We start from the raw sequence: 13,436 nt of genomic DNA on the forward strand, positions 1-13,436 counted from the left end.
TTAATTGATTATTAAATCAATTTGATAATATCAACATAGCATCTATTTATTATTGAATAAATAACTTCATCAAAAAGAAATATATATTAAAAACAAATAAATATTTTTATAATATATAAAATAATAAATATTTTTATTTTAAAATCAAATATTAATAAAATGACTTATAACTATGTCACTTTAAATAATATTGCTTACATTCTTAAAGTGGGCAATAGTCACCACTTTTGACACTTTGCACAAATTAAAACTCACTCACGTGAGTATGAAGGATAAAGGCAAAAAATTTAAAGAAAGTAAAGCCAAAACCAAAGCCTCTCCGCTAAGCACAATAGGTTTGGAAAATATTAGGGATTGAACCCTAAAAGAAGCTCATTTCTCTCATTTCATTTTGCTCCATTGTGAGCTCCAGCTGCATGGAAGAAGAAGAGGGTTTGGAAGCTAAAACGAATGGAGATCTCTGTGCTATCGGAGGAAAAGAAAAAGTGATTTGTTCCTTCTCATTTGTTGGTTGCTATCGGAGGAAAAGAAAAAGTGATTTGTTGTAGCTTTTTGGAGCTTTTCTGGTTCGATATGCACTCTTGCTACGCAGTTTTTTGCAAAGTTGGGCATGTTTTTGGGCATGAAAAGTAATATAGTTCTTTAGATTTTGACGCCTTGGCCCTTGCTAGCTGCCATGAGAAGATGTGCAAGGGTTTTAGTGGCATTTTGAAGCCATTTGTGGCTCAGAATTGGTCATTTTTGGGTATGTTTTTCTGCCATTTCATACCAAATTTTCTGCTCTTTCTTTGAGGTTTGATAGCAGGTCAGAATCCGCATTCTGGGCACATTTCTTGGTGTTATCTCATGCATTTTTTTCTCAAAAATGAAAGTCATTTTTGCTCTTTCTTTCTCTACAATTTATGGCACCATTATGAGCTTCAAATATCACCACTTTATGGATTTTCTGGGCTTCAAACAGAAGACCTGTTCTTTGCTAAAGATCATCATGGTAAGGCACGTTTTTCTTCTTGTACTTTCTCTTAAAAATTTGGAAAAATTTTTGCAAAGATTTTCATTTTTGCTGTCATCTTCCCTAAATCTGAAGGTCTTAACTAGAGAGCTTTTAGGGGAAAAAAAGGCATTTCTTTGTCATAAAACTGAAACTTTTTCACTCTCATGACTTTGTTCATTGTAGCTTTAAATCTAGAGGATGAACTCTAAAATGCATACAAAAACCTTTCAGATATATGTGCATTCATACTATTATTTTGGGTTTTTATGCTATTATGATCATATCCTAATTGTTGAAAGCATACATTTGCTCCTTCCTTTGCACTTTTGTTGACAAAATTGCTCTATGTTCTGTTTTAATGTGTTCATTGGTATGAAGAAAAAATTCTCCATTTGCTACTCCAAAATTGAAAGTACTAGACTCTAAAAAAACTGAAACACTATGCTCTATAGCATTCTATTTGGATGTCATGTTTTCTAAAATTCTGATTGAAGCAAACATACTTATTTGATTGAAAGTATCATTTACTTCGTTCCTCTATAATATTCACTTTAGAACAACAGCATCAACATTTCACATTTTCACTTTTTCAATTTAACAACCTTGGAACTTGCTTCCTTATCATGGGAATTTTTTTATCTCTATTAACAAGCTGAGCTCTAACCCTTGTGGGAGCCCCATTTACATTCTCTTGTTAATCAGAGATATATGTTACTACACATGAAACAAACTAATTACAGAAAAAATCAAGATCATGTTTGAAAATGTGGATGCATGTGTAAGGCATAACGATGAGGTAGGCCGGTTATTGCTTAGATCCATTGGATCTAACTCTATCTGTTCATGTGATTGCAAGATTTGGTGTTGGAATGCAAGCAAATAGGAGCAGCAGGGCATCAAGAGCGTGCATCATCAAAATGAGCAGCAACATCGCCAGTCATTCAAGCAATGACTGGCCCCTATGATTCTTTATACCTTGTTTTTCTTTTCACATGTAATCATGCTTTGAAATTCAGTTGTGATTTTCTCTTTAGATAATTTCATAGCATGTGTGAAAATTTGAACATTTTGATCAATAAAGAAATAGTCTTTCAGAAAAACTTGTAAGAATTAGTTTTAAACTTTTATGTGATGTTTTTCTTCTTTTAAATGCAATTTTTTAGCTCTTTATATGTTATTAAAACTCTTGTATTTGGCTGAAAACACAACAATGCACCTATGATTGGCATAACTATGGCTCTACCTAAATTTTCAGCCTGGGGTAAAAATTTAGAACTACTACTTCTACAGTTGTCTATGAGTTCATCAAAGAGAACATTCTAATAAGGTTCTGCGTGCCAATAAAGCTTGTCATGGATAATGCTTCTTACTTTTCTTCTGTGGAGATTATGGAATTTTGCTACGACAATAGTATACACCTAAGTCATTCATCAGATTAATTCCCTCAAGGGAATGGTCAAGTAGAATCAAGTAAGAATCAAGTAATAAAAACGTGATCAACATCATGAAGAAGTTGGTTTCTGAGAACCAGAAGAACTAGCACAAGAAATTGCACGATGTGCTTTAAGTAAATAGAGTATAACCCAAGAAGGTAATCAGGATTTCCCCATTCGAACTGGTATATGATGTTGAAGCTAGTCTACCACTCTCGTTGGAGCTATCCATTTGTAAACTACAACAAGTGATAGAGGATCCAATCTTCCAAGATGGTCTGGAGAAACACATTATGTCCCTAACTAAGATGGAAGAAGAATGCAAAAGGATGGTTGATCATATTACAAAACATCGAAATCGTGTAAAGACATTCTTCGACAATAAGACTAGACCAAGGAAGTTCATGGAGGTGATTTAGTCCTGTTATGGGATAAGACGCATGAACCAAAAGGTATGCATCACAAATTCGACTCTTTCCAGATTGTGCAAGTACCAAAATAATTAGAGATTTTACCATTTTCTTACAATGGTTAGGATCTAAAGTTGTATGTCATGAGTCCAAATTAAAAGGATATATGAATATTCAAATAACATATAATAATTAAGAATAATAATATTATAATCCATTATAATAATGATATATTTGACAATACAAAATAAAACAATATATAAGATTATAGCATAATTGTAATATAAAATATTATATTATAATTATAATATTAATAAGTTAAATAAATTAAATAATAAATAAATAATTTGATTATAAATGATATCAAATACTAATAATAATTTTATAACGTACCTACGTGGGATAATATTATAATATAATTGAGAATTAAATATTATTATAATTAATATATAAAGAAAATATGCTACGTAATAAGAATAATGATATTACTAATATTATTATTAATATAATATATAATATATTATAATTACATTATAAATCAATAAATCTAACTATTATCATTTGAATATAAAAACTATTGATAACTAAAGGTAATGAATTGATTTATTAATCAATATAATATTATATCTACTAATAAATATAGTATGACCATTAATATAAAATGATAGTACAAATATACAAGTATAAAAGTAAATAGTCTAATATTATGTAATAATAATAATAATCAGGAGAAGCGAATAAGAAAATTGCCCTAAAGGGGTCATTATAGTCCACTATTCTGAAGATCGAATTCAATAAATAATAGCTATAATTTTAACGGTTAAATAAGCAATAATTGATAAATAATATAATCTTATTAGAATCATAATTCACATTATATCATCTATTAATACAAAAAACATAAAACAATAAATAAATTGTAAACATTGGAAATATAGCTTACCATATATATAATGATAATCTATTATAAATATTAATGATTTATAAAGACAATAATCCTTAAGAGGAGTTATTTAAAGATAATAGTCATAAGACTATACATAGAACAAACCATTGTATAATATTATATAATCATTAAATATATATAACTATAATTGATATAATTTATATCATATATTATAAGCTGAAATATAAATGAATTAAAATCATTTTAACTTTGATAAATTATAATAAATAAAGATTATATACTATAATACACACCACATATTAACTAAATATAATGTTACCATATGTAAACTAATTAAATTTATATGACCTGTGACTCATACTAGGGGTCGCAACCATATAATCTATAAGGGTTGCGAGATATAAGATCAACCTAATTTTGGATAAGGAGGATATAGTCTAGTGGCATAGTTCGAAGGTAATAATCAGAGACTGCACCATTATTATTGCAAGATCATAGATTCAATTCTGAAAAAGCAACTTATCTCTATAAGTGATTGCCTCTCTTGTTGCACATTTATGGATACACTAGACAATACAATTGTACAATTATATCGACATATCAGACACATCAAAGTTACTATAAGCAATTATTGAAATGTGATTGCATGTATGAAGGATCGATGTCAAGCATATCATAGATTCATTACTATAATTAGAAGGAGCTCATTACATAGTTTACATTGGTACATCAAGAAGAGCAGAGATATCTAGATATCTTCAGATAGGAATATCTAAGCTTTGCATAACTCCTTAAGTCAATTCAGATACAACAGTCATTTAATATCACAATGACAGTAAATTGTATGTTGTAACTGTGACATAATGTATACAAGAGAAACACATATAATATCTTCAAATACATTAATAACAACATGAGTTTATCTATCAACAATAATAGGTAAGATGGAAGGAAAAATAATCTATAGAAGCAGTACTAGTTTCTTCTTATCTAGGAAGGAGAGAGATCAACGGAGGAAATATGAAAAAAAGGATAGAAATAAAAGATTAAATCAAAAATAAATGAATGACCCCCAAATTGGGTTCATTACATTGTATCAGATTCATAACTAAAAAGCAAGTAACCCCTGTAGTTAAGAGTTCTGTTTAGTTAGGTATGTTTTGCATATTGCCTTGCTTTGTTTTCCTTCTTTCCTAGGTTATTTTTCCTTTATATTGTGTGTTTAGTTTAGTTTCCCATGGAAGTTTTCCATTATATTTGAGTGAAACCAGAGATTTTGGGTACCTTCTTAGAAATTTGCAATGCCTAACTCCCCAGTCAAAGCCAGTTGTTTCCAAGTTTTAGTCTTATGCCTTTCAAGCTTGAAGTCTTTGGTACGAAAGCAAGTGTCTATCCAAGCGTGACTTCTAAGTTTCTTTTAAGTTGCTTACTTCTCATCTTTCTCGAAGTGCTCTACTTTCTTTGTTTTCTAGGTCTCCCTTGCATTACCTTTACCCACCATCTACGCGAGTTTCCTATTTTTCCAGTGTGTGCGGGGTTTGGGGGATCTAGGCATGGTTGGAGTGTGTTTTGGCATCCTCCCAATGAGATGTAAGTTTTTTCACATTTCATTCTTTGCTATCTTCCCCTAACATTCCATTTCCCACAGGTTCCAAGCTTTCAAGTTATTTTTCCCCTTAAGCAAACTCTATCAAGTGTGTATTCGAATAATGAAGTCGTGACAATGATTAACAAGCTGTGAATATGATTATGTCATGCCCAAAGGACTAAAAAGTTGTGAATTGAAGCCAGATTGAATCCCATTCAAATTAATGGAGGTAAAATCATGTGCTATGAGGGAACTCAGGTCTGTGGATTTTTTGTTGCATGTTTATGGCAACGAAGTTGTTTAGTTCTACTTCTAAAGTTTTATAAACTTAAGCCAAATCTTAGTCCCAATGATCAAATAGTGTAAACACGATGTTGAATGAACATCTTGGTCTCATAATCAGTAAGGGATGTTCAAAGATGTAACTTTGAGGTCATCAGGTTGAGGTTAAGGGTAAAGTATTGTTTGCAGTGCTCCGATCCAGGAAATGGTGTCAAGAAAGGGGTTTTCCATCCCAAGGCAATAAAATAGGCCACTTCTTTGGAAGCTTTGAAAATAGAAAGTAAAGTAACTCTAAAATGTGAAAATCCTTTGAAGATGCTCAAAGGATACTTCTAAAAAAGTTACTGATGAAAATGCAACCTCGTTATGGAGGAAATGCGATATTAAAGGCTTTAGGCAGAAAGTGAAGGAATGAAGTATGCGAGCCATCTGAGGATTACTCCCCATGCAGTGATCCCGAATAGAAGGAAAATTGGTTTGCAAAAAAGCTAGGTTTCTCCCTCTCTCCTGCAACTATTGATGTTATCAAATATATCTGCATTTTGAATTCTGAAGAAAAGTAGGGAACTTCTTGTAACGCTAAAAGAATTTTTGTTATTAAGTGACTCCTAGTCATATTACTTTATGTAAAGTAATAGAGCTTTCAAGAAAGTAGCATTATACATGCAAATGAACGAAAAGTTCAAATATTTTTTACTCATCAAATTAAATGCAAATCCTGATATTATAATTGTTGGCCTAATTTAATTTTGTTCATGTGATGCAAACGTTCTAATTACTAAATCTATTTCATCAGAATATCTTGTAATTGGTTTCTACAAGTATATTGAAATGGCAATTTATCAAGAACTATATATTTTGTAATCATAGTGAATGGAAATTAGAGCTATTGGTTATGATAAGTTAATTTGCCAAGAGAGTGAGTTAAAGTGTTAGCAAACACATCTTTTAAATTCTATGATTTGGGCGATCTTCATAGGAGACTCGATTCTCAGCCAATTCTTCCCATTACGTAGAAGCTTAAGGAGAGTGGACTAGTTAACGTAGTCAATTTTCCAATGGTAGTACATGCACCTAAGATTGTGAAGGAGTGTATCAAGATATATGACCCTAAGACAAAGCAAATCTTATTCCTAGATCAATATATCCTTATTTCAATCAATAAGGCATTGATGTAGTCCACATCCAGCATTCCAACAAGGGAAGAATACTATGACATTGATTTTGGATCTTCCACATCCATATTTAATGAGAAGAAAACTCTCAGATGGGAGGACATGCAAAGGACATGGTTCTAGACTACTTCCTCAAATAAGAAAAAAATGCCTAAGACTCTATTCGGGATTAATCTAAAAAGTGAGATAGTAGGCATCATTGCCTTGCTCTTTAGGTCAAAAGGAAAAGAAGAGATTTTTGGAGTTCATCGAGCACAATTTCTTCCTAGTACAAGCAATATTTTCTGAGGATATGCAGATCGACTAGGCATAGATTATCTATGATGAGCGCGCCTCATGGTTGAATTCTGCTAAAGGATTCAAGAAATTCTACATGTCGTCTTAACTGATCTATGCATTGGGAACTCACCACTTGTGGCCCAACCTCCCTAGCATCCCAAATTATGATGAGCACACCAAATTTTATGAATTTTACCCACATCCATAACTGCAGAGAAGCTATGAGGAATACATAGCTGTTAATGATGCCTTCACAATGAGGCTATGCCAAGGATTGCAAGGATGCCATGAGAGGAGATTTTCAACTGAGGAGATTTTGATCATAAGCCAATTCAGATGCTCATTCATCCAATTTTTGAGTTTCTCATGTTTGCAAATAGGAGGTTACGAAAAATTTCCTAAGAGATTGCCAAGATATCTAAAGGACAAGGCTTTCCTAGTTGAACTATGTCAACAAATCCTTGAAGTGAATACCTTGTGCTCTAATGTAAAGACGATAGTCAAGATTCTCTTCCCTACAGTGGTTGGCCGATATTCATGTGCCTCTAGATCAAATACTTGAAATTTGATAAAGAGCTTAGAGAGAAAAATTAAATTGTTAGGCTATGAGGTGCTCAGGTTGCAATACGATCCAGTTAACTTTGTAAGGGATCATTTGAAAGTTGGGATACAACTATAGGCATGTTCAAAATTTTGAATACTTTTGGTCTAGGTGTCTCAATGAGTACCAAACTCAAGAGAGATTTTGGTCACGGATAATTATTGATGAGACTAAATTATATAACTATTCTATTGATGTTTCTGACCTTGCAGATGATGAAGCCTACATGCACCCCACATCTTACAAAAAGATCAAAGGCACCCCAATTTTGTCTAGCCCACCTACAAATCCAGTCATTGACTCTATGGAGGTTCTTATGTAGGGGATAATCAAGAGAACAAATAAGTAGGTGGAGTGGACCCGAGCAAGGAAAACGAGGAGTGAAAGTACTGGTTCTATGAGTGAAGTATCAGCTAGAGCCACCTAGTCAACCACTACAACAACCACCACAGCCACTACATGTAATGTCCCATCTTTAGTATGACATGGCATTGTTCATGGATTTTCCTATTACAGACTCTCGTAGGCAGATGGGATTGATGAGAGAGTCATTTTGGCATTTATTTGGTGATTGGATGGCTCATTATGCTCTTGGAGATATTATTTTATTTATATTTTATCATCATTTTTGTACGGGGCCTACATGTTATAATTCTAAGTTGAGTTGCACTTTTTTTTATAAAATTATTTATTATAAAAGTGCATTATAATAGGATTTTATAATGGATGTTTCTAGAAGTTCTTAGTAACTTCTTAGAAAAGGATGCTTATAGAAGTCCTTAGTAACTTCTTAGAAAAGTAAATAAATATAGGGCTTGGCCTCTCATTTGGATAGATGGGAATTGATGATTCTACTTCCATTCTCTTTGAGCATTTATGGCACCATCCAGGTCTACAAATATTCAGCATAATCCTTGAGAATGATACCTCTCAAGAGATTGCATAATTGAGGAAGTGAAAGACCTTCTAAAGGGTTGCACATTGGAAGTGGTATTCAACCATTTCATGTTGAGCTCCATTGATGTATTTAGTTTTGGATAGAGACTTGATTAAGGGTTTGAGGTTTTTGTTGCAAGTAAACTTGTACTTCATTGATACATCAAGAGGATCAGTTTTGGGAGAACTTTGTATATAAATCAAGGCATTTCTGAGGCATTTTTGAGAGGATATATTATACAATGAAGGCATACATTTTTGCTCATAACTTCCAACCAGCTAGGAGTCTGATTTTATAATTTTGGGAGGACATTCCACCACCCCAGGTGCCCCTTTTCTTGGTATTTTTGGCAGCCAAAACTCCAAAATTTATTTTTTCTAAGAGTCGTACAGCCAGTGCAGGTATGGTTGTACTTGTTGGCAAAGTTGGAACTAGTTTTGGAGTAGATTTTTTGGGCACAAAAAAGTTTCTATTTCATCAGCATGGTCATTAGCATTTGATCAACATCATACTGCATGTTCTAGGTTCTTTCATACAAGTTTAATAATATTTTATGTGCATTCATGGTAGTTGCTGTAGTTGAACATTTTGTATTAGACCTGTTTGGAATTATTATACAAGTTTTTAGCCAAGAGTCTTGGCATTGACATTAACTTCATTGTTAGACAATTGCATTTTTTAAGTTATCACTTGTAGTTTTGAGCATTGAATGTCAAACTAGAGGGTGTATGTCAATTGTTTCAGATAATGCCAATGAGCTATAGTTGCACATTTAGGTCATGATACTACATCTATTACATTTTAGAATACAAAAGATAAATTTGCATTGCATCAAGGACCTTGTCTCAACATCATAGGACTCTTTACAATTAGTAAATATCTTGAATATCATTGGTATAACATTTCTACATTTAGATTAGCAAGTTACAAGGTTGCATGTGATTTGTTTGACAAAATTACAAGCAGAAAATTTGGGCAAATTGTGATTAGTTTGAGCAAGGGTCTTTACAGTGGTATTAGAGTGATTTCTTGCTAGCCTGACAGGGTGTATGCTATCACCATTTCCTATAGTCTACAGAAGCAAAAAAGCTTTGGGAGCCAGTATAGCTAAGCCAATGGCTGATAGACATTCACAGAGACCACATAGAACCATTAGAGATGGTGAAGAAGAAGCTAGGGAGTTCTATAGAGGATTGCAAAGGGAATAGGTACAGGCAATGAGGGAGGCAATAAGGGAGGAAAATGCATTGAGTTGACAGATGTTACAGATAATGATAGATCGTTTGACTCCATAGGATAGAAGATACCAGGGAAATGAGGAGAATAGGAGTGTGGCAAATTCACAAGATGCATAGTGGACCTGGTCATGGATGGCAGATAGGCCTACATGCCCCACCTTCCTTAGGGAAGAGGCACCAGAGTTAGTGGATGCTAGGCTCTAGGAAGATTTCTTGTATGATTTTATGACTGCAGTCGAAGAATGGCAGGCATTACCTCAACATGCTCAAGAGATAATTGATTTTGAGGGATACTTGATTCAAAGGAGGAAACATATTAGGCTTCTCATGCAGGAAAGGAGACAGAGAGGAGTATAGAAAAATGAGTTATAGCATGTTGCGGGTAAGCTCACCTTACCTACTTTTGATGGCAGTAGGAAGATGACTACACAATCTTGGATCCACAAGTTGGATACATTCCTTGCTTTGAGACCTATGTCAAAAACATATGAAATTAAGTTTTCTACCTTATACCTTGAGGGAGTTTCTCATGATTGGTGGTCACATGGGATGGTTACATTATAGCACAATCAAGTAATGTCATTCTAGGAATTTGTGGATAGACTTGTTGAGAATTTTGATTAAAAGGATCCAGAAGTCTTCTTTCATGATCTGGCATAGCTAACACAAATAGGTAATTTGGAACAATTCATTAGTGATTTCTAGAGACTATCAATGAGAGTTCATGATGTTTGTGAGAGGAGGATGGTTATATTATTTATCGAGGGGTTGATAGAACCACTCAAGGGGTGGGTAAAGGCTTTTGACTCTCCTACATTATAGGAAGCTATGAAGAAAGCTCAGAGCATGGAACTGGCAACCCCAGCTAATAGGTTTGGTTCTAAAGGCCCTTCATCATTGAAAGATAACAAGCGAGGATTTAGCAAGGATAAAGAGAAGGTTAATGATATAAAGGGTAAGTCAGCTTCATCTTTGGATAAGGAGACACTTAGTGACTTGTGTAGGAAGAAGCTATGCTTCTTTTGCAAAGGTCCCTATGAGTACGGCCATGACTACTCTATGAGGCCTAAAGGGAAAGCCAACTGCGTGATGTGGGCATATTATAAGGGCTCAGATTTAGATAGTTTAGAGCACCATGATGAGGTTCGTGATGAAGTAGAGGGTGAGCAGGAGATAGACAATGCAGAGCAAGAGAAGGAACCAAAGCTACATTTACAAGAGGCATGTCTATATAGTATCCAGAGAGAGGAATATTTCAGACTTCGGGGAGTCTTGGCTAGGCAAAAGGTTATTACATTATTGGACACAGGTGCCACACATAATTTCATTGATGCACGATTCGTGGAGAGGCATGGAATCATTACTAAGGAGTTTGAGGGACTAAGAGTCAAGGTAGCTAATGGATATACTCCTCATTGTGACAAGATGGTATGAGATCTACCTTTGCACCTGAACAACTATGAGTTTAAGGTAAACTATCATGTGGTCAACATGGGTGACATGGACATAGTACTTGGGATGCAGTGGCTACATTCTTTGAAGGAGGTTACCCTGAGAATGGAGGATATGGAGATATGATTCAAGGTGGATGGCAGGACTCATGTACTGAAGGCTATCCATAATGTTGATGTCAGGACTATCTCATTTAGGCAGATGGAGAGATTAACTAGGCATAATGATATAGAGTGGGCAGTAGTTTGTACTTTGATGCATACATAGGAGGAGCAGCATAAGGTTGAATATCATCCTGATATTCAAAAATTGAGGATTAAATACGAGAAGGTATTCAGTGAGATTCCACTAGGTAGGCCACCAAACAGAGGCATTGAGCATATTATTGAGCTAAAGGAAGGTGCTAAGCCTGTCATGATCACACCATACTGACACTCAAAGAAACTCAAGGATGAGATCGAGAGGACCATTAAGGAGTTTCTAGCTATGGGGCACATCTGACCAAGTAAGTCACTTTTTGCATCTTCTGTTGTCTTGATAAAAAAGAAGGATGGTACTCTTCGAATGTGTATTGATTATAGGATATTGAATAAGAGAGCCATTAAGAATAGGTATCCCATCCCTCACATTGATGAGTTGATAGATGAATTGCATGGGGTTTGTTATTTTACAAAAATTGAGTTAAGATAAAGATATCACCAGATCAGAGTCTCTGAGCAGGACATTGTGAAAATTGCTTTCAGATGTCATTGTGGGCACTTCGAGTTTGTAGTCATGCCTTTTGGTTTGACCAATGCAGCTACCACTTTCTAGTGCACTATGAATAGGGTTTTCCACCATCAGTTAAGGAAATTTGTGTTGGTGTTTTTTGATGATATTTTGATCTATAGCTGATGATGGCAGGAGCATCTAGAGCACTTGGAAACAGTGTTGAGAATTCTATAGAGGGAGTCCTTGTATGCCAAGGAGTCCAAATGTGATTTAGGGATGACAGAGTTGTTATATCTTGAACATATCATTAGTGCAGATGGAGTGCGGATAGATCCTAAAAAGATTCGAGCTATTGTTGATTGGCCTTCACCAGAGAACCTTACACAATTTAGGGGGTTCCTTGGTTTATGCAATTTCTATCGTAGGTTTTTCAGTGGCTACTCACGACATGCAGCCCCCATGATAGATTTGATGAAGAAGGGAGCATTTATGTGGACGAAGGGGGCATTGCCTGATTTCACTAAGCCATTTGAGCTTTAATGTGATGCATCTGGAGAGGGAGTTGGTGTTGTACTATTGCAGGATATGCATCCTATAGCTTATGAGAGCAGGAAGCTCAGAGGACCCAAGCACTCATTCAGTATATATGATAAGGAGATGTTGGCCATCATGCACACTTTGGCCAAATTCAGACAATATCTTGTGGGAAACAAGTTTTGTATTAAAACTAATTATAATAATTTGAGGCATTTTTTGGGACAGTGGGACCTAAATGATCGCCAGCAAAAGTGGGTGAGTAAGTTGCATGCCTATGACTTTAACATCACATATGTCAAGGGAATGCAGAATGTTGTTGTAGATGCTGTATCTCACAGGCCACACCTCACTTCTATGATTCAGATATTAGAGGATTGGCTACACTTGATGATAGAAAAGTATGCCAGAAACACATGGGCCGCTGATATAGTGGAGGGGATAGTGATTGATACTAGATACACACTTGTAGATGATTTTATCATTTACAAGAACAAGATTTACTTATTCCTAGGATCGAAAGTTAAGCATCTAATCTTGAGAGAACTTCACGACTCACCGAAAGTGGGCCATCCCAGGTACTTCAAGACTTATAGGTCAGTTCAAGAGTGGTTCATTTGGAAGGGGCTGAAGTTTGATGTTTTGCAGTATGTTTGAGAGTGTCTTGTTTTCCAGTAGAACAAACAAGAACACACCTATCCAGTAGGGCTCCTACAACCACTTCCTATACCTAATAGGAAGTGGGAGTACATCTCCATGGACTTTATCATAGGTTTTCCCAAGGCACAAGGACGAGATTGTAATTATGTGGTGGTGGATAGGTTAACAAAATATGATCACTTCTTCCCTATCACTACTACATACTCAACAGATCAGGTAGCAGAGGTCTTCTTCT

At 34.7% G+C, this 13,436-nt stretch overlaps 1 long non-coding RNA gene across 1 annotated transcript; it reads left to right on the forward strand.

The window, feature by feature from the left end:
- The first annotated feature begins 347 nt into the window (after positions 1–347).
- On the forward strand, positions 348–2,094 carry LOC149528578 (uncharacterized). The gene is made up of 2 exons (XR_016358775.1): positions 348–991; positions 1,851–2,094. It is a non-coding gene; the product is annotated as an uncharacterized LOC149528578 (long non-coding RNA).
- Positions 2,095–13,436: the final 11,342 nt, after the last annotated feature.

This window comes from Cupressus sempervirens, chromosome 11 (assembly GCF_028749045.1).
Source record: "Cupressus sempervirens isolate cs-2001-9-10 chromosome 11, ASM2874904v1, whole genome shotgun sequence".
Classification (NCBI taxonomy): Eukaryota; Viridiplantae; Streptophyta; class Pinopsida; order Cupressales; family Cupressaceae; genus Cupressus; species Cupressus sempervirens.